The following is a 22,170-nucleotide window of genomic DNA, read 5'->3' as shown; positions in this document are numbered from 1 at the left end:
CCGAACGCCCCAGAGGTAGAGTGTCTGAGATGGCAAGTCCGAAAGTAACCGCTGCACGTGTCCCGCGTGAGCCATAGATTCTGGTCACCAAAGGAGCACTCTCACGAAATCTTGGATCCCAGAGCTGACACCAAAGTGACCCTGTTCCCGAGGAAATGCTATATGCTGTGAGGGTGGACACCGCTCAGTCTGCCCTGTGCCTGAGGTCCCTGCTTCCGTGTAGCTTCAAGTCCAAGGCAGGCGCCTCTGCGAACGTCTGGTGGAAGAGCCTCTGAAGTGACCCAGCTTTTGCCTCTGCCACTAGGCTCAGGGTCGAGGATGTGAACGAAATTAGCGTCCCCGGTGGGAAGACCTGCTACAGAGTTGAATTCCCATACATTGCAGAGGTGGGCAACCAGCACGTGGGCCAGCAGCAAAGTGCGTTGAAACGATTGGCATCGTATGGGCTTCAGAAGGAGCCCTTAGCGCCCCTCGTTGGAGCCACCGAGCGTCCCGGGCAGCACAGTCCTCCCATAGATAACAGTATGTTCTAGAACCTTGTCGTATGTTTCTCCTGCAGGCAAAGCAGCATGGTACCCCCCCATGCTTCCATCCGGCCCACCTCATCACGGGCATTTGTGAGCTGGGGAGCGACTCGTTTCCCACGCCTCGGCGAAGGCTTACTTTGCAATGGACCTGAGGCCACAGTGCCAACAAGTGTGTGCGATGTTCCGTCCTGTGATCGGAAGCGATTTGGGTGAACACTGGACACCTCAAGCCTCCCTCTACGAGGACTTCCCGCACTCAAGGAACAAACACGAAGCCAGGATTTCTTTGTCGCACACAGCAGTGAACAAAGCCCGGGATTCCATGTAACAACAGCAGCCTGCAACTTGATTTGGGAAGGCTTTGTCCTCCCGTCCACCTGGGCACGCTTTGCCACACTCCACGTCCAGGAGGCACGGACAAAAGATACGATTGACGCTCACAGCCCTCTTCACCGCAGTCCTCCCTGCACTCGGAATGACCCGGAGTTTTCAAAGAGCCGTCGTGGGTGAAACGCTTTCAGGCCCATCTGTCTCCACAGGGCTTGGGATTGGAACTCTGCAAGGCTACCCTGGGATGTGCGTCAAACTGACTTCCGCAGCTTATTCTACTTACGTGGCTCAAGGTCAACACAGCCTTGTAAGGGAGCTGAGGCAGCACACTGCCCCCGAACGTGTGGGACCAGAGACACTATGCGCTCGCCAGACCTGGGTCCCTCTCCCGCTCCACTGGAGGACAACTGCATACGAAATTTTGTTCACCCAGCCTGTCCGGTACACATCCCATTTCCCCTGTGAGGAACTCCGTTCCTATGCAGTCAGAAAAGCTGTCCCTCCACGTACCCTTGAGAAACTCCGAGTGTAGTACTGCGTGACTGAACTCGTGTGTGGCGTGTTGAGAAAAGGCATCCAGGCCTTTCGGAGCCTGCTTTCGCAACTAGCTGGATGAGAGCTGGCCTATCCCGAAGAACTGCGGGTATCCCATTTCTCTCCTCTAGCTCGTCTGTTGCACGTGCACATCCCGTCTAGGGCCAGACGGTCCGTGCATTGCACCCCAGGCTGCCTTTACTCCAAGTTGAACACGGAGCCCAGAGCTCGGGGCAGCATGGAGCTGCCTCTGCCAAAGTGCTAGCTCCCTATCCCCCAAACCCTTGGGTCTCTGCGTTGCACTCCATGGCAGAACTCCAAATCCAGAAAACGGCAATGCTCGTAACGGACCTTTCATCAAACCGGAAAGGAATATAACAGTTTCCCATAAACGGGACACATTTGCCAGGCCACCCGTAGGGTTTGCCCAAAGAGGTGGCTTCACGCACCCTGCCCCGCGCAGGGGCACATGTCCGTGACCGGTACGTGTGGCTTGCTTATGTCGAAGAAACCACCAGGTGCGTGACACTTTCACTGCGGGCCACTGCCGGCATTTCGATCAGCGGGCACCACGTTTCTAGCCTATAGCCTGAAACAGACGTCTGCAGTCCTTCTGCAGCAGCAGGAGACACGCTGCCTGCCATCTGTTGAGAGGCATGAGACACTTTTCGGGTACTGGACTTGAGCCCACTTTGTTACCTTCGCGCAGCTACCGAACGCCCCAGAGGTAGAGTGTCTGAGATGGCAAGTCCGAAAGTAACCGCTGCACGTGTCCCGCGTGAGCCATAGATTCTGGTCACCAAAGGAGCACTCTCACGAAATCTTGGATCCCAGAGCTGACACCAAAGTGACCCTGTTCCCGAGGAAATGCTATATGCTGTGAGGGTGGACACCGCTCAGTCTGCCCTGTGCCTGAGGTCCCTGCTTCCGTGTAGCTTCAAGTCCAAGGCAGGCGCCTCTGCGAACGTCTGGTGGAAGAGCCTCTGAAGTGACCCAGCTTTTGCCTCTGCCACTAGGCTCAGGGTCGAGGATGTGAACGAAATTAGCGTCCCCGGTGGGAAGACCTGCTACAGAGTTGAATTCCCATACATTGCAGAGGTGGGCAACCAGCACGTGGGCCAGCAGCAAAGTGCGTTGAAACGATTGGCATCGTATGGGCTTCAGAAGGAGCCCTTAGCGCCCCTCGTTGGAGCCACCGAGCGTCCCGGGCAGCACAGTCCTCCCATAGATAACAGTATGTTCTAGAACCTTGTCGTATGTTTCTCCTGCAGGCAAAGCAGCATGGTACCCCCCCATGCTTCCATCCGGCCCACCTCATCACGGGCATTTGTGAGCTGGGGAGCGACTCGTTTCCCACGCCTCGGCGAAGGCTTACTTTGCAATGGACCTGAGGCCACAGTGCCAACAAGTGTGTGCGATGTTCCGTCCTGTGATCGGAAGCGATTTGGGTGAACACTGGACACCTCAAGCCTCCCTCTACGAGGACTTCCCGCACTCAAGGAACAAACACGAAGCCAGGATTTCTTTGTCGCACACAGCAGTGAACAAAGCCCGGGATTCCATGTAACAACAGCAGCCTGCAACTTGATTTGGGAAGGCTTTGTCCTCCCGTCCACCTGGGCACGCTTTGCCACACTCCACGTCCAGGAGGCACGGACAAAAGATACGATTGACGCTCACAGCCCTCTTCACCGCAGTCCTCCCTGCACTCGGAATGACCCGGAGTTTTCAAAGAGCCGTCGTGGGTGAAACGCTTTCAGGCCCATCTGTCTCCACAGGGCTTGGGATTGGAACTCTGCAAGGCTACCCTGGGATGTGCGTCAAACTGACTTCCGCAGCTTATTCTACTTACGTGGCTCAAGGTCAACACAGCCTTGTAAGGGAGCTGAGGCAGCACACTGCCCCCGAACGTGTGGGACCAGAGACACTATGCGCTCGCCAGACCTGGGTCCCTCTCCCGCTCCACTGGAGGACAACTGCATACGAAATTTTGTTCACCCAGCCTGTCCGGTACACATCCCATTTCCCCTGTGAGGAACTCCGTTCCTATGCAGTCAGAAAAGCTGTCCCTCCACGTACCCTTGAGAAACTCCGAGTGTAGTACTGCGTGACTGAACTCGTGTGTGGCGTGTTGAGAAAAGGCATCCAGGCCTTTCGGAGCCTGCTTTCGCAACTAGCTGGATGAGAGCTGGCCTATCCCGAAGAACTGCGGGTATCCCATTTCTCTCCTCTAGCTCGTCTGTTGCACGTGCACATCCCGTCTAGGGCCAGACGGTCCGTGCATTGCACCCCAGGCTGCCTTTACTCCAAGTTGAACACGGAGCCCAGAGCTCGGGGCAGCATGGAGCTGCCTCTGCCAAAGTGCTAGCTCCCTATCCCCCAAACCCTTGGGTCTCTGCGTTGCACTCCATGGCAGAACTCCAAATCCAGAAAACGGCAATGCTCGTAACGGACCTTTCATCAAACCGGAAAGGAATATAACAGTTTCCCATAAACGGGACACATTTGCCAGGCCACCCGTAGGGTTTGCCCAAAGAGGTGGCTTCACGCACCCTGCCCCGCGCAGGGGCACATGTCCGTGACCGGTACGTGTGGCTTGCTTATGTCGAAGAAACCACCAGGTGCGTGACACTTTCACTGCGGGCCACTGCCGGCATTTCGATCAGCGGGCACCACGTTTCTAGCCTATAGCCTGAAACAGACGTCTGCAGTCCTTCTGCAGCAGCAGGAGACACGCTGCCTGCCATCTGTTGAGAGGCATGAGACACTTTTCGGGTACTGGACTTGAGCCCACTTTGTTACCTTCGCGCAGCTACCGAACGCCCCAGAGGTAGAGTGTCTGAGATGGCAAGTCCGAAAGTAACCGCTGCACGTGTCCCGCGTGAGCCATAGATTCTGGTCACCAAAGGAGCACTCTCACGAAATCTTGGATCCCAGAGCTGACACCAAAGTGACCCTGTTCCCGAGGAAATGCTATATGCTGTGAGGGTGGACACCGCTCAGTCTGCCCTGTGCCTGAGGTCCCTGCTTCCGTGTAGCTTCAAGTCCAAGGCAGGCGCCTCTGCGAACGTCTGGTGGAAGAGCCTCTGAAGTGACCCAGCTTTTGCCTCTGCCACTAGGCTCAGGGTCGAGGATGTGAACGAAATTAGCGTCCCCGGTGGGAAGACCTGCTACAGAGTTGAATTCCCATACATTGCAGAGGTGGGCAACCAGCACGTGGGCCAGCAGCAAAGTGCGTTGAAACGATTGGCATCGTATGGGCTTCAGAAGGAGCCCTTAGCGCCCCTCGTTGGAGCCACCGAGCGTCCCGGGCAGCACAGTCCTCCCATAGATAACAGTATGTTCTAGAACCTTGTCGTATGTTTCTCCTGCAGGCAAAGCAGCATGGTACCCCCCCATGCTTCCATCCGGCCCACCTCATCACGGGCATTTGTGAGCTGGGGAGCGACTCGTTTCCCACGCCTCGGCGAAGGCTTACTTTGCAATGGACCTGAGGCCACAGTGCCAACAAGTGTGTGCGATGTTCCGTCCTGTGATCGGAAGCGATTTGGGTGAACACTGGACACCTCAAGCCTCCCTCTACGAGGACTTCCCGCACTCAAGGAACAAACACGAAGCCAGGATTTCTTTGTCGCACACAGCAGTGAACAAAGCCCGGGATTCCATGTAACAACAGCAGCCTGCAACTTGATTTGGGAAGGCTTTGTCCTCCCGTCCACCTGGGCACGCTTTGCCACACTCCACGTCCAGGAGGCACGGACAAAAGATACGATTGACGCTCACAGCCCTCTTCACCGCAGTCCTCCCTGCACTCGGAATGACCCGGAGTTTTCAAAGAGCCGTCGTGGGTGAAACGCTTTCAGGCCCATCTGTCTCCACAGGGCTTGGGATTGGAACTCTGCAAGGCTACCCTGGGATGTGCGTCAAACTGACTTCCGCAGCTTATTCTACTTACGTGGCTCAAGGTCAACACAGCCTTGTAAGGGAGCTGAGGCAGCACACTGCCCCCGAACGTGTGGGACCAGAGACACTATGCGCTCGCCAGACCTGGGTCCCTCTCCCGCTCCACTGGAGGACAACTGCATACGAAATTTTGTTCACCCAGCCTGTCCGGTACACATCCCATTTCCCCTGTGAGGAACTCCGTTCCTATGCAGTCAGAAAAGCTGTCCCTCCACGTACCCTTGAGAAACTCCGAGTGTAGTACTGCGTGACTGAACTCGTGTGTGGCGTGTTGAGAAAAGGCATCCAGGCCTTTCGGAGCCTGCTTTCGCAACTAGCTGGATGAGAGCTGGCCTATCCCGAAGAACTGCGGGTATCCCATTTCTCTCCTCTAGCTCGTCTGTTGCACGTGCACATCCCGTCTAGGGCCAGACGGTCCGTGCATTGCACCCCAGGCTGCCTTTACTCCAAGTTGAACACGGAGCCCAGAGCTCGGGGCAGCATGGAGCTGCCTCTGCCAAAGTGCTAGCTCCCTATCCCCCAAACCCTTGGGTCTCTGCGTTGCACTCCATGGCAGAACTCCAAATCCAGAAAACGGCAATGCTCGTAACGGACCTTTCATCAAACCGGAAAGGAATATAACAGTTTCCCATAAACGGGACACATTTGCCAGGCCACCCGTAGGGTTTGCCCAAAGAGGTGGCTTCACGCACCCTGCCCCGCGCAGGGGCACATGTCCGTGACCGGTACGTGTGGCTTGCTTATGTCGAAGAAACCACCAGGTGCGTGACACTTTCACTGCGGGCCACTGCCGGCATTTCGATCAGCGGGCACCACGTTTCTAGCCTATAGCCTGAAACAGACGTCTGCAGTCCTTCTGCAGCAGCAGGAGACACGCTGCCTGCCATCTGTTGAGAGGCATGAGACACTTTTCGGGTACTGGACTTGAGCCCACTTTGTTACCTTCGCGCAGCTACCGAACGCCCCAGAGGTAGAGTGTCTGAGATGGCAAGTCCGAAAGTAACCGCTGCACGTGTCCCGCGTGAGCCATAGATTCTGGTCACCAAAGGAGCACTCTCACGAAATCTTGGATCCCAGAGCTGACACCAAAGTGACCCTGTTCCCGAGGAAATGCTATATGCTGTGAGGGTGGACACCGCTCAGTCTGCCCTGTGCCTGAGGTCCCTGCTTCCGTGTAGCTTCAAGTCCAAGGCAGGCGCCTCTGCGAACGTCTGGTGGAAGAGCCTCTGAAGTGACCCAGCTTTTGCCTCTGCCACTAGGCTCAGGGTCGAGGATGTGAACGAAATTAGCGTCCCCGGTGGGAAGACCTGCTACAGAGTTGAATTCCCATACATTGCAGAGGTGGGCAACCAGCACGTGGGCCAGCAGCAAAGTGCGTTGAAACGATTGGCATCGTATGGGCTTCAGAAGGAGCCCTTAGCGCCCCTCGTTGGAGCCACCGAGCGTCCCGGGCAGCACAGTCCTCCCATAGATAACAGTATGTTCTAGAACCTTGTCGTATGTTTCTCCTGCAGGCAAAGCAGCATGGTACCCCCCCATGCTTCCATCCGGCCCACCTCATCACGGGCATTTGTGAGCTGGGGAGCGACTCGTTTCCCACGCCTCGGCGAAGGCTTACTTTGCAATGGACCTGAGGCCACAGTGCCAACAAGTGTGTGCGATGTTCCGTCCTGTGATCGGAAGCGATTTGGGTGAACACTGGACACCTCAAGCCTCCCTCTACGAGGACTTCCCGCACTCAAGGAACAAACACGAAGCCAGGATTTCTTTGTCGCACACAGCAGTGAACAAAGCCCGGGATTCCATGTAACAACAGCAGCCTGCAACTTGATTTGGGAAGGCTTTGTCCTCCCGTCCACCTGGGCACGCTTTGCCACACTCCACGTCCAGGAGGCACGGACAAAAGATACGATTGACGCTCACAGCCCTCTTCACCGCAGTCCTCCCTGCACTCGGAATGACCCGGAGTTTTCAAAGAGCCGTCGTGGGTGAAACGCTTTCAGGCCCATCTGTCTCCACAGGGCTTGGGATTGGAACTCTGCAAGGCTACCCTGGGATGTGCGTCAAACTGACTTCCGCAGCTTATTCTACTTACGTGGCTCAAGGTCAACACAGCCTTGTAAGGGAGCTGAGGCAGCACACTGCCCCCGAACGTGTGGGACCAGAGACACTATGCGCTCGCCAGACCTGGGTCCCTCTCCCGCTCCACTGGAGGACAACTGCATACGAAATTTTGTTCACCCAGCCTGTCCGGTACACATCCCATTTCCCCTGTGAGGAACTCCGTTCCTATGCAGTCAGAAAAGCTGTCCCTCCACGTACCCTTGAGAAACTCCGAGTGTAGTACTGCGTGACTGAACTCGTGTGTGGCGTGTTGAGAAAAGGCATCCAGGCCTTTCGGAGCCTGCTTTCGCAACTAGCTGGATGAGAGCTGGCCTATCCCGAAGAACTGCGGGTATCCCATTTCTCTCCTCTAGCTCGTCTGTTGCACGTGCACATCCCGTCTAGGGCCAGACGGTCCGTGCATTGCACCCCAGGCTGCCTTTACTCCAAGTTGAACACGGAGCCCAGAGCTCGGGGCAGCATGGAGCTGCCTCTGCCAAAGTGCTAGCTCCCTATCCCCCAAACCCTTGGGTCTCTGCGTTGCACTCCATGGCAGAACTCCAAATCCAGAAAACGGCAATGCTCGTAACGGACCTTTCATCAAACCGGAAAGGAATATAACAGTTTCCCATAAACGGGACACATTTGCCAGGCCACCCGTAGGGTTTGCCCAAAGAGGTGGCTTCACGCACCCTGCCCCGCGCAGGGGCACATGTCCGTGACCGGTACGTGTGGCTTGCTTATGTCGAAGAAACCACCAGGTGCGTGACACTTTCACTGCGGGCCACTGCCGGCATTTCGATCAGCGGGCACCACGTTTCTAGCCTATAGCCTGAAACAGACGTCTGCAGTCCTTCTGCAGCAGCAGGAGACACGCTGCCTGCCATCTGTTGAGAGGCATGAGACACTTTTCGGGTACTGGACTTGAGCCCACTTTGTTACCTTCGCGCAGCTACCGAACGCCCCAGAGGTAGAGTGTCTGAGATGGCAAGTCCGAAAGTAACCGCTGCACGTGTCCCGCGTGAGCCATAGATTCTGGTCACCAAAGGAGCACTCTCACGAAATCTTGGATCCCAGAGCTGACACCAAAGTGACCCTGTTCCCGAGGAAATGCTATATGCTGTGAGGGTGGACACCGCTCAGTCTGCCCTGTGCCTGAGGTCCCTGCTTCCGTGTAGCTTCAAGTCCAAGGCAGGCGCCTCTGCGAACGTCTGGTGGAAGAGCCTCTGAAGTGACCCAGCTTTTGCCTCTGCCACTAGGCTCAGGGTCGAGGATGTGAACGAAATTAGCGTCCCCGGTGGGAAGACCTGCTACAGAGTTGAATTCCCATACATTGCAGAGGTGGGCAACCAGCACGTGGGCCAGCAGCAAAGTGCGTTGAAACGATTGGCATCGTATGGGCTTCAGAAGGAGCCCTTAGCGCCCCTCGTTGGAGCCACCGAGCGTCCCGGGCAGCACAGTCCTCCCATAGATAACAGTATGTTCTAGAACCTTGTCGTATGTTTCTCCTGCAGGCAAAGCAGCATGGTACCCCCCCATGCTTCCATCCGGCCCACCTCATCACGGGCATTTGTGAGCTGGGGAGCGACTCGTTTCCCACGCCTCGGCGAAGGCTTACTTTGCAATGGACCTGAGGCCACAGTGCCAACAAGTGTGTGCGATGTTCCGTCCTGTGATCGGAAGCGATTTGGGTGAACACTGGACACCTCAAGCCTCCCTCTACGAGGACTTCCCGCACTCAAGGAACAAACACGAAGCCAGGATTTCTTTGTCGCACACAGCAGTGAACAAAGCCCGGGATTCCATGTAACAACAGCAGCCTGCAACTTGATTTGGGAAGGCTTTGTCCTCCCGTCCACCTGGGCACGCTTTGCCACACTCCACGTCCAGGAGGCACGGACAAAAGATACGATTGACGCTCACAGCCCTCTTCACCGCAGTCCTCCCTGCACTCGGAATGACCCGGAGTTTTCAAAGAGCCGTCGTGGGTGAAACGCTTTCAGGCCCATCTGTCTCCACAGGGCTTGGGATTGGAACTCTGCAAGGCTACCCTGGGATGTGCGTCAAACTGACTTCCGCAGCTTATTCTACTTACGTGGCTCAAGGTCAACACAGCCTTGTAAGGGAGCTGAGGCAGCACACTGCCCCCGAACGTGTGGGACCAGAGACACTATGCGCTCGCCAGACCTGGGTCCCTCTCCCGCTCCACTGGAGGACAACTGCATACGAAATTTTGTTCACCCAGCCTGTCCGGTACACATCCCATTTCCCCTGTGAGGAACTCCGTTCCTATGCAGTCAGAAAAGCTGTCCCTCCACGTACCCTTGAGAAACTCCGAGTGTAGTACTGCGTGACTGAACTCGTGTGTGGCGTGTTGAGAAAAGGCATCCAGGCCTTTCGGAGCCTGCTTTCGCAACTAGCTGGATGAGAGCTGGCCTATGCCGAAGAACTGCGGGTATCCCATTTCTCTCCTCTAGCTCGTCTGTTGCACGTGCACATCCCGTCTAGGGCCAGACGGTCCGTGCATTGCACCCCAGGCTGCCTTTACTCCAAGTTGAACACGGAGCCCAGAGCTCGGGGCAGCATGGAGCTGCCTCTGCCAAAGTGCTAGTTCCCTATCCCCCAAACCCTTGGGTCTCTGCGTTGCACTCCATGGCAGAACTCCAAATCCAGAAAACGGCAATGCTCGTAACGGACCTTTCATCAAACCGGAAAGGAATATAACAGTTTCCCATAAACGGGACACATTTGCCAGGCCACCCGTAGGGTTTGCCCAAAGAGGTGGCTTCACGCACCCTGCCCCGCGCAGGGGCACATGTCCGTGACCGGTACGTGTGGCTTGCTTATGTCGAAGAAACCACCAGGTGCGTGACACTTTCACTGCGGGCCACTGCCGGCATTTCGATCAGCGGGCACCACGTTTCTAGCCTATAGCCTGAAACAGACGTCTGCAGTCCTTCTGCAGCAGCAGGAGACACGCTGCCTGCCATCTGTTGAGAGGCATGAGACACTTTTCGGGTACTGGACTTGAGCCCACTTTGTTACCTTCGCGCAGCTACCGAACGCCCCAGAGGTAGAGTGTCTGAGATGGCAAGTCCGAAAGTAACCGCTGCACGTGTCCCGCGTGAGCCATAGATTCTGGTCACCAAAGGAGCACTCTCACGAAATCTTGGATCCCAGAGCTGACACCAAAGTGACCCTGTTCCCGAGGAAATGCTATATGCTGTGAGGGTGGACACCGCTCAGTCTGCCCTGTGCCTGAGGTCCCTGCTTCCGTGTAGCTTCAAGTCCAAGGCAGGCGCCTCTGCGAACGTCTGGTGGAAGAGCCTCTGAAGTGACCCAGCTTTTGCCTCTGCCACTAGGCTCAGGGTCGAGGATGTGAACGAAATTAGCGTCCCCGGTGGGAAGACCTGCTACAGAGTTGAATTCCCATACATTGCAGAGGTGGGCAACCAGCACGTGGGCCAGCAGCAAAGTGCGTTGAAACGATTGGCATCGTATGGGCTTCAGAAGGAGCCCTTAGCGCCCCTCGTTGGAGCCACCGAGCGTCCCGGGCAGCACAGTCCTCCCATAGATAACAGTATGTTCTAGAACCTTGTCGTATGTTTCTCCTGCAGGCAAAGCAGCATGGTACCCCCCCCCATGCTTCCATCCGGCCCACCTCATCACGGGCATTTGTGAGCTGGGGAGCGACTCGTTTCCCACGCCTCGGCGAAGGCTTACTTTGCAATGGACCTGAGGCCACAGTGCCAACAAGTGTGTGCGATGTTCCGTCCTGTGATCGGAAGCGATTTGGGTGAACACTGGACACCTCAAGCCTCCCTCTACGAGGACTTCCCGCACTCAAGGAACAAACACGAAGCCAGGATTTCTTTGTCGCACACAGCAGTGAACAAAGCCCGGGATTCCATGTAACAACAGCAGCCTGCAACTTGATTTGGGAAGGCTTTGTCCTCCCGTCCACCTGGGCACGCTTTGCCACACTCCACGTCCAGGAGGCACGGACAAAAGATACGATTGACGCTCACAGCCCTCTTCACCGCAGTCCTCCCTGCACTCGGAATGACCCGGAGTTTTCAAAGAGCCGTCGTGGGTGAAACGCTTTCAGGCCCATCTGTCTCCACAGGGCTTGGGATTGGAACTCTGCAAGGCTACCCTGGGATGTGCGTCAAACTGACTTCCGCAGCTTCTTCTACTTACGTGGCTCAATGTCAACACAGCCTTGTAAGGGAGCTGAGGCAGCACACTGCCCCCGAACGTGTGGGACCAGAGACACTATGCGCTCGCCAGACCTGGGTCCCTCTCCCGCTCCACTGGAGGACAACTGCATACGAAATTTTGTTCACCCAGCCTGTCCGGTACACATCCCATTTCCCCTGTGAGGAACTCCGTTCCTATGCAGTCAGAAAAGCTGTCCCTCCACGTACCCTTGAGAAACTCCGAGTGTAGTACTGCGTGACTGAACTCGTGTGTGGCGTGTTGAGAAAAGGCATCCAGGCCTTTCGGAGCCTGCTTTCGCAACTAGCTGGATGAGAGCTGGCCTATCCCGAAGAACTGCGGGTATCCCATTTCTCTCCTCTAGCTCGTCTGTTGCACGTGCACATCCCGTCTAGGGCCAGACGGTCCGTGCATTGCACCCCAGGCTGCCTTTACTCCAAGTTGAACACGGAGCCCAGAGCTCGGGGCAGCATGGAGCTGCCTCTGCCAAAGTGCTAGCTCCCTATCCCCCAAACCCTTGGGTCTCTGCGTTGCACTCCATGGCAGAACTCCAAATCCAGAAAACGGCAATGCTCGTAACGGACCTTTCATCAAACCGGAAAGGAATATAACAGTTTCCCATAAACGGGACACATTTGCCAGGCCACCCGTAGGGTTTGCCCAAAGAGGTGGCTTCACGCACCCTGCCCCGCGCAGGGGCACATGTCTGTGACCGGTACGTGTGGCTTGCTTATGTCGAAGAAACCACCAGGTGCGTGACACTTTCACTGCGGGCCACTGCCGGCATTTCGATCAGCGGGCACCACGTTTCTAGCCTATAGCCTGAAACAGACGTCTGCAGTCCTTCTGCAGCAGCAGGAGACACGCTGCCTGCCATCTGTTGAGAGGCATGAGACACTTTTCGGGTACTGGACTTGAGCCCACTTTGTTACCTTCGCGCAGCTACCGAACGCCCCAGAGGTAGAGTGTCTGAGATGGCAAGTCCGAAAGTAACCGCTGCACGTGTCCCGCGTGAGCCATAGATTCTGGTCACCAAAGGAGCACTCTCACGAAATCTTGGATCCCAGAGCTGACACCAAAGTGACCCTGTTCCCGAGGAAATGCTATATGCTGTGAGGGTGGACACCGCTCAGTCTGCCCTGTGCCTGAGGTCCCTGCTTCCGTGTAGCTTCAAGTCCAAGGCAGGCGCCTCTGCGAACGTCTGGTGGAAGAGCCTCTGAAGTGACCCAGCTTTTGCCTCTGCCACTAGGCTCAGGGTCGAGGATGTGAACGAAATTAGCGTCCCCGGTGGGAAGACCTGCTACAGAGTTGAATTCCCATACATTGCAGAGGTGGGCAACCAGCACGTGGGCCAGCAGCAAAGTGCGTTGAAACGATTGGCATCGTATGGGCTTCAGAAGGAGCCCTTAGCGCCCCTCGTTGGAGCCACCGAGCGTCCCGGGCAGCACAGTCCTCCCATAGATAACAGTATGTTCTAGAACCTTGTCGTATGTTTCTCCTGCAGGCAAAGCAGCATGGTACCCCCCCCCATGCTTCCATCCGGCCCACCTCATCACGGGCATTTGTGAGCTGGGGAGCGACTCGTTTCCCACGCCTCGGCGAAGGCTTACTTTGCAATGGACCTGAGGCCACAGTGCCAACAAGTGTGTGCGATGTTCCGTCCTGTGATCGGAAGCGATTTGGGTGAACACTGGACACCTCAAGCCTCCCTCTACGAGGACTTCCCGCACTCAAGGAACAAACACGAAGCCAGGATTTCTTTGTCGCACACAGCAGTGAACAAAGCCCGGGATTCCATGTAACAACAGTAGCCTGCAACTTGATTTGGGAAGGCTTTGTCCTCCCGTCCACCTGGGCACGCTTTGCCACACTCCACGTCCAGGAGGCACGGACAAAAGATACGATTGACGCTCACAGCCCTCTTCACCGCAGTCCTCCCTGCACTCGGAATGACCCGGAGTTTTCAAAGAGCCGTCGTGGGTGAAACGCTTTCAGGCCCATCTGTCTCCACAGGGCTTGGGATTGGAACTCTGCAAGGCTACCCTGGGATGTGCGTCAAACTGACTTCCGCAGCTTCTTCTACTTACGTGGCTCAATGTCAACACAGCCTTGTAAGGGAGCTGAGGCAGCACACTGCCCCCGAACGTGTGGGACCAGAGACACTATGCGCTCGCCAGACCTGGGTCCCTCTCCCGCTCCACTGGAGGACAACTGCATACGAAATTTTGTTCACCCAGCCTGTCCGGTACACATCCCATTTCCCCTGTGAGGAACTCCGTTCCTATGCAGTCAGAAAAGCTGTCCCTCCACGTACCCTTGAGAAACTCCGAGTGTAGTACTGCGTGACTGAACTCGTGTGTGGCGTGTTGAGAAAAGGCATCCAGGCCTTTCGGAGCCTGCTTTCGCAACTAGCTGGATGAGAGCTGGCCTATCCCGAAGAACTGCGGGTATCCCATTTCTCTCCTCTAGCTCGTCTGTTGCACGTGCACATCCCGTCTAGGGCCAGACGGTCCGTGCATTGCACCCCAGGCTGCCTTTACTCCAAGTTGAACACGGAGCCCAGAGCTCGGGGCAGCATGGAGCTGCCTCTGCCAAAGTGCTAGCTCCCTATCCCCCAAACCCTTGGGTCTCTGCGTTGCACTCCATGGCAGAACTCCAAATCCAGAAAACGGCAATGCTCGTAACGGACCTTTCATCAAACCGGAAAGGAATATAACAGTTTCCCATAAACGGGACACATTTGCCAGGCCACCCGTAGGGTTTGCCCAAAGAGGTGGCTTCACGCACCCTGCCCCGCGCAGGGGCACATGTCCGTGACCGGTACGTGTGGCTTGCTTATGTCGAAGAAACCACCAGGTGCGTGACACTTTCACTGCGGGCCACTGCCGGCATTTCGATCAGCGGGCACCACGTTTCTAGCCTATAGCCTGAAACAGACGTCTGCAGTCCTTCTGCAGCAGCAGGAGACACGCTGCCTGCCATCTGTTGAGAGGCATGAGACACTTTTCGGGTACTGGACTTGAGCCCACTTTGTTACCTTCGCGCAGCTACCGAACGCCCCAGAGGTAGAGTGTCTGAGATGGCAAGTCCGAAAGTAACCGCTGCACGTGTCCCGCGTGAGCCATAGATTCTGGTCACCAAAGGAGCACTCTCACGAAATCTTGGATCCCAGAGCTGACACCAAAGTGACCCTGTTCCCGAGGAAATGCTATATGCTGTGAGGGTGGACACCGCTCAGTCTGCCCTGTGCCTGAGGTCCCTGCTTCCGTGTAGCTTCAAGTCCAAGGCAGGCGCCTCTGCGAACGTCTGGTGGAAGAGCCTCTGAAGTGACCCAGCTTTTGCCTCTGCCACTAGGCTCAGGGTCGAGGATGTGAACGAAATTAGCGTCCCCGGTGGGAAGACCTGCTACAGAGTTGAATTCCCATACATTGCAGAGGTGGGCAACCAGCACGTGGGCCAGCAGCAAAGTGCGTTGAAACGATTGGCATCGTATGGGCTTCAGAAGGAGCCCTTAGCGCCCCTCGTTGGAGCCACCGAGCGTCCCGGGCAGCACAGTCCTCCCATAGATAACAGTATGTTCTAGAACCTTGTCGTATGTTTCTCCTGCAGGCAAAGCAGCATGGTACCCCCCCCCCATGCTTCCATCCGGCCCACCTCATCACGGGCATTTGTGAGCTGGGGAGCGACTCGTTTCCCACGCCTCGGCGAAGGCTTACTTTGCAATGGACCTGAGGCCACAGTGCCAACAAGTGTGTGCGATGTTCCGTCCTGTGATCGGAAGCGATTTGGGTGAACACTGGACACCTCAAGCCTCCCTCTACGAGGACTTCCCGCACTCAAGGAACAAACACGAAGCCAGGATTTCTTTGTCGCACACAGCAGTGAACAAAGCCCGGGATTCCATGTAACAACAGCAGCCTGCAACTTGATTTGGGAAGGCTTTGTCCTCCCGTCCACCTGGGCACGCTTTGCCACACTCCACGTCCAGGAGGCACGGACAAAAGATACGATTGACGCTCACAGCCCTCTTCACCGCAGTCCTCCCTGCACTCGGAATGACCCGGAGTTTTCAAAGAGCCGTCGTGGGTGAAACGCTTTCAGGCCCATCTGTCTCCACAGGGCTTGGGATTGGAACTCTGCAAGGCTACCCTGGGATGTGCGTCAAACTGACTTCCGCAGCTTCTTCTACTTACGTGGCTCAATGTCAACACAGCCTTGTAAGGGAGCTGAGGCAGCACACTGCCCCCGAACGTGTGGGACCAGAGACACTATGCGCTCGCCAGACCTGGGTCCCTCTCCCGCTCCACTGGAGGACAACTGCATACGAAATTTTGTTCACCCAGCCTGTCCGGTACACATCCCATTTCCCCTGTGAGGAACTCCGTTCCTATGCAGTCAGAAAAGCTGTCCCTCCACGTACCCTTGAGAAACTCCGAGTGTAGTACTGCGTGACTGAACTCGTGTGTGGCGTGTTGAGAAAAGGCATCCAGGCCTTTCGGAGCCTGCTTTCGCAACTAGCTGGATGAGAGCTGGCCTATCCCGAAGAACTGCGGGTATCCCATTTCTCTCCTCTAGCTCGTCTGTTGCACGTGCACATCCCGTCTAGGGCCAGACGGTCCGTGCATTGCACCCCAGGCTGCCTTTACTCCAAGTTGAACACGGAGCCCAGAGCTCGGGGCAGCATGGAGCTGCCTCTGCCAAAGTGCTAGCTCCCTATCCCCCAAACCCTTGGGTCTCTGCGTTGCACTCCATGGCAGAACTCCAAATCCAGAAAACGGCAATGCTCGTAACGGACCTTTCATCAAACCGGAAAGGAATATAACAGTTTCCCATAAACGGGACACATTTGCCAGGCCACCCGTAGGGTTTGCCCAAAGAGGTGGCTTCACGCACCCTGCCCCGCGCAGGGGCACATGTCCGTGACCGGTACGTGTGGCTTGCTTATGTCGAAGAAACCACCAGGTGCGTGACACTTTCACTGCGGGCCACTGCCGGCATTTCGATCAGCGGGCACCACGTTTCTAGCCTATAGCCTGAAACAGACGTCTGCAGTCCTTCTGCAGCAGCAGGAGACACGCTGCCTGCCATCTGTTGAGAGGCATGAGACACTTTTCGGGTACTGGACTTGAGCCCACTTTGTTACCTTCGCGCAGCTACCGAACGCCCCAGAGGTAGAGTGTCTGAGATGGCAAGTCCGAAAGTAACCGCTGCACGTGTCCCGCGTGAGCCATAGATTCTGGTCACCAAAGGAGCACTCTCACGAAATCTTGGATCCCAGAGCTGACACCAAAGTGACCCTGTTCCCGAGGAAATGCTATATGCTGTGAGGGTGGACACCGCTCAGTCTGCCCTGTGCCTGAGGTCCCTGCTTCCGTGTAGCTTCAAGTCCAAGGCAGGCGCCTCTGCGAACGTCTGGTGGAAGAGCCTCTGAAGTGACCCAGCTTTTGCCTCTGCCACTAGGCTCAGGGTCGAGGATGTGAACGAAATTAGCGTCCCCGGTGGGAAGACCTGCTACAGAGTTGAATTCCCATACATTGCAGAGGTGGGCAACCAGCACGTGGGCCAGCAGCAAAGTGCGTTGAAACGATTGGCATCGTATGGGCTTCAGAAGGAGCCCTTAGCGCCCCTCGTTGGAGCCACCGAGCGTCCCGGGCAGCACAGTCCTCCCATAGATAACAGTATGTTCTAGAACCTTGTCGTATGTTTCTCCTGCAGGCAAAGCAGCATGGTACCCCCCCCCCCATGCTTCCATCCGGCCCACCTCATCACGGGCATTTGTGAGCTGGGGAGCGACTCGTTTCCCACGCCTCGGCGAAGGCTTACTTTGCAATGGACCTGAGGCCACAGTGCCAACAAGTGTGTGCGATGTTCCGTCCTGTGATCGGAAGCGATTTGGGTGAACACTGGACACCTCAAGCCTCCCTCTACGAGGACTTCCCGCACTCAAGGAACAAACACGAAGCCAGGATTTCTTTGTCGCACACAGCAGTGAACAAAGCCCGGGATTCCATGTAACAACAGCAGCCTGCAACTTGATTTGGGAAGGCTTTGTCCTCCCGTCCACCTGGGCACGCTTTGCCACACTCCACGTCCAGGAGGCATGGACAAAAGATACGATTGACGCTCACAGCCCTCTTCACCGCAGTCCTCCCTGCACTCGGAATGACCCGGAGTTTTCAAAGAGCCGTCGTGGGTGAAACGCTTTCAGGCCCATCTGTCTCCACAGGGCTTGGGATTGGAACTCTGCAAGGCTACCCTGGGATGTGCGTCAAACTGACTTCCGCAGCTTCTTCTACTTACGTGGCTCAATGTCAACACAGCCTTGTAAGGGAGCTGAGGCAGCACACTGCCCCCGAACGTGTGGGACCAGAGACACTATGCGCTCGCCAGACCTGGGTCCCTCTCCCGCTCCACTGGAGGACAACTGCATACGAAATTTTGTTCACCCAGCCTGTCCGGTACACATCCCATTTCCCCTGTGAGGAACTCCGTTCCTATGCAGTCAGAAAAGCTGTCCCTCCACGTACCCTTGAGAAACTCCGAGTGTAGTACTGCGTGACTGAACTCGTGTGTGGCGTGTTGAGAAAAGGCATCCAGGCCTTTCGGAGCCTGCTTTCGCAACTAGCTGGATGAGAGCTGGCCTATCCCGAAGAACTGCGGGTATCCCATTTCTCTCCTCTAGCTCGTCTGTTGCACGTGCACATCCCGTCTAGGGCCAGACGGTCCGTGCATTGCACCCCAGGCTGCCTTTACTCCAAGTTGAACACGGAGCCCAGAGCTCGGGGCAGCATGGAGCTGCCTCTGCCAAAGTGCTAGCTCCCTATCCCCCAAACCCTTGGGTCTCTGCGTTGCACTCCATGGCAGAACTCCAAATCCAGAAAACGGCAATGCTCGTAACGGACCTTTCATCAAACCGGAAAGGAATATAACAGTTTCCCATAAACGGGACACATTTGCCAGGCCACCCGTAGGGTTTGCCCAAAGAGGTGGCTTCACGCACCCTGCCCCGCGCAGGGGCACATGTCCGTGACCGGTACGTGTGGCTTGCTTATGTCGAAGAAACCACCAGGTGCGTGACACTTTCACTGCGGGCCACTGCCGGCATTTCGATCAGCGGGCACCACGTTTCTAGCCTATAGCCTGAAACAGACGTCTGCAGTCCTTCTGCAGCAGCAGGAGACACGCTGCCTGCCATCTGTTGAGAGGCATGAGACACTTTTCGGGTACTGGACTTGAGCCCACTTTGTTACCTTCGCGCAGCTACCGAACGCCCCAGAGGTAGAGTGTCTGAGATGGCAAGTCCGAAAGTAACCGCTGCACGTGTCCCGCGTGAGCCATAGATTCTGGTCACCAAAGGAGCACTCTCACGAAATCTTGGATCCCAGAGCTGACACCAAAGTGACCCTGTTCCCGAGGAAATGCTATATGCTGTGAGGGTGGACACCGCTCAGTCTGCCCTGTGCCTGAGGTCCCTGCTTCCGTGTAGCTTCAAGTCCAAGGCAGGCGCCTCTGCGAACGTCTGGTGGAAGAGCCTCTGAAGTGACCCAGCTTTTGCCTCTGCCACTAGGCTCAGGGTCGAGGATGTGAACGAAATTAGCGTCCCCGGTGGGAAGACCTGCTACAGAGTTGAATTCCCATACATTGCAGAGGTGGGCAACCAGCACGTGGGCCAGCAGCAAAGTGCGTTGAAACGATTGGCATCGTATGGGCTTCAGAAGGAGCCCTTAGCGCCCCTCGTTGGAGCCACCGAGCGTCCCGGGCAGCACAGTCCTCCCATAGATAACAGTATGTTCTAGAACCTTGTCGTATGTTTCTCCTGCAGGCAAAGCAGCATGGTACCCCCCCCCATGCTTCCATCCGGCCCATCTCATCACGGGCATTTGTGAGCTGGGGAGCGACTCGTTTCCCACGCCTCGGCGAAGGCTTACTTTGCAATGGACCTGAGGCCACAGTGCCAACAAGTGTGTGCGATGTTCCGTCCTGTGATCGGAAGCGATTTGGGTGAACACTGGACACCTCAAGCCTCCCTCTACGAGGACTTCCCGCACTCAAGGAACAAACACGAAGCCAGGATTTCTTTGTCGCACACAGCAGTGAACAAAGCCCGGGATTCCATGTAACAACAGCAGCCTGCAACTTGATTTGGGAAGGCTTTGTCCTCCCGTCCACCTGGGCACGCTTTGCCACACTCCACGTCCAGGAGGCACGGACAAAAGATACGATTGACGCTCACAGCCCTCTTCACCGCAGTCCTCCCTGCACTCGGAATGACCCGGAGTTTTCAAAGAGCCGTCGTGGGTGAAACGCTTTCAGGCCCATCTGTCTCCACAGGGCTTGGGATTGGAACTCTGCAAGGCTACCCTGGGATGTGCGTCAAACTGACTTCCGCAGCTTCTTCTACTTACGTGGCTCAATGTCAACACAGCCTTGTAAGGGAGCTGAGGCAGCACACTGCCCCCGAACGTGTGGGACCAGAGACACTATGCGCTCGCCAGACCTGGGTCCCTCTCCCGCTCCACTGGAGGACAACTGCATACGAAATTTTGTTCACCCAGCCTGTCCGGTACACATCCCATTTCCCCTGTGAGGAACTCCGTTCCTATGCAGTCAGAAAAGCTGTCCCTCCACGTACCCTTGAGAAACTCCGAGTGTAGTACTGCGTGACTGAACTCGTGTGTGGCGTGTTGAGAAAAGGCATCCAGGCCTTTCGGAGCCTGCTTTCGCAACTAGCTGGATGAGAGCTGGCCTATCCCGAAGAACTGCGGGTATCCCATTTCTCTCCTCTAGCTCGTCTGTTGCACGTGCACATCCCGTCTAGGGCCAGACGGTCCGTGCATTGCACCCCAGGCTGCCTTTACTCCAAGTTGAACACGGAGCCCAGAGCTCGGGGCAGCATGGAGCTGCCTCTGCCAAAGTGCTAGCTCCCTATCCCCCAAACCCTTGGGTCTCTGCGTTGCACTCCATGGCAGAACTCCAAATCCAGAAAACGGCAATGCTCGTAACGGACCTTTCATCAAACCGGAAAGGAATATAACAGTTTCCCATAAACGGGACACATTTGCCAGGCCACCCGTAGGGTTTGCCCAAAGAGGTGGCTTCACGCACCCTGCCCCGCGCAGGGGCACATGTCCATGACCGGTACGTGTGGCTTGCTTATGTCGAAGAAACCACCAGGTGCGTGACACTTTCACTGCGGGCCACTGCCGGCATTTCGATCAGCGGGCACCACGTTTCTAGCCTATAGCCTGAAACAGACGTCTGCAGTCCTTCTGCAGCAGCAGGAGACACGCTGCCTGCCATCTGTTGAGAGGCATGAGACACTTTTCGGGTACTGGACTTGAGCCCACTTTGTTACCTTCGCGCAGCTACCGAACGCCCCAGAGGTAGAGTGTCTGAGATGGCAAGTCCGAAAGTAACCGCTGCACGTGTCCCGCGTGAGCCATAGATTCTGGTCACCAAAGGAGCACTCTCACGAAATCTTGGATCCCAGAGCTGACACCAAAGTGACCCTGTTCCCGAGGAAATGCTATATGCTGTGAGGGTGGACACCGCTCAGTCTGCCCTGTGCCTGAGGTCCCTGCTTCCGTGTAGCTTCAAGTCCAAGGCAGGCGCCTCTGCGAACGTCTGGTGGAAGAGCCTCTGAAGTGACCCAGCTTTTGCCTCTGCCACTAGGCTCAGGGTCGAGGATGTGAACGAAATTAGCGTCCCCGGTGGGAAGACCTGCTACAGAGTTGAATTCCCATACATTGCAGAGGTGGGCAACCAGCACGTGGGCCAGCAGCAAAGTGCGTTGAAACGATTGGCATCGTATGGGCTTCAGAAGGAGCCCTTAGCGCCCCTCGTTGGAGCCACCGAGCGTCCCGGGCAGCACAGTCCTCCCATAGATAACAGTATGTTCTAGAACCTTGTCGTATGTTTCTCCTGCAGGCAAAGCAGCATGGTACCCCCCCCCCCATGCTTCCATCCGGCCCACCTCATCACGGGCATTTGTGAGCTGGGGAGCGACTCGTTTCCCACGCCTCGGCGAAGGCTTACTTTGCAATGGACCTGAGGCCACAGTGCCAACAAGTGTGTGCGATGTTCCGTCCTGTGATCGGAAGCGATTTGGGTGAACACTGGACACCTCAAGCCTCCCTCTACGAGGACTTCCCGCACTCAAGGAACAAACACGAAGCCAGGATTTCTTTGTCGCACACAGCAGTGAACAAAGCCCGGGATTCCATGTAACAACAGCAGCCTGCAACTTGATTTGGGAAGGCTTTGTCCTCCCGTCCACCTGGGCACGCTTTGCCACACTCCACGTCCAGGAGGCACGGACAAAAGATACGATTGACGCTCACAGCCCTCTTCACCGCAGTCCTCCCTGCACTCGGAATGACCCGGAGTTTTCAAAGAGCCGTCGTGGGTGAAACGCTTTCAGGCCCATCTGTCTCCACAGGGCTTGGGATTGGAACTCTGCAAGGCTACCCTGGGATGTGCGTCAAACTGACTTCCG

This window comes from Pseudorca crassidens, chromosome X (assembly GCF_039906515.1).
Source record: "Pseudorca crassidens isolate mPseCra1 chromosome X, mPseCra1.hap1, whole genome shotgun sequence".
NCBI classification, from domain to species: domain Eukaryota; kingdom Metazoa; phylum Chordata; class Mammalia; order Artiodactyla; family Delphinidae; genus Pseudorca; species Pseudorca crassidens.
Note: the sequence above shows the minus strand (reverse complement) of the source record.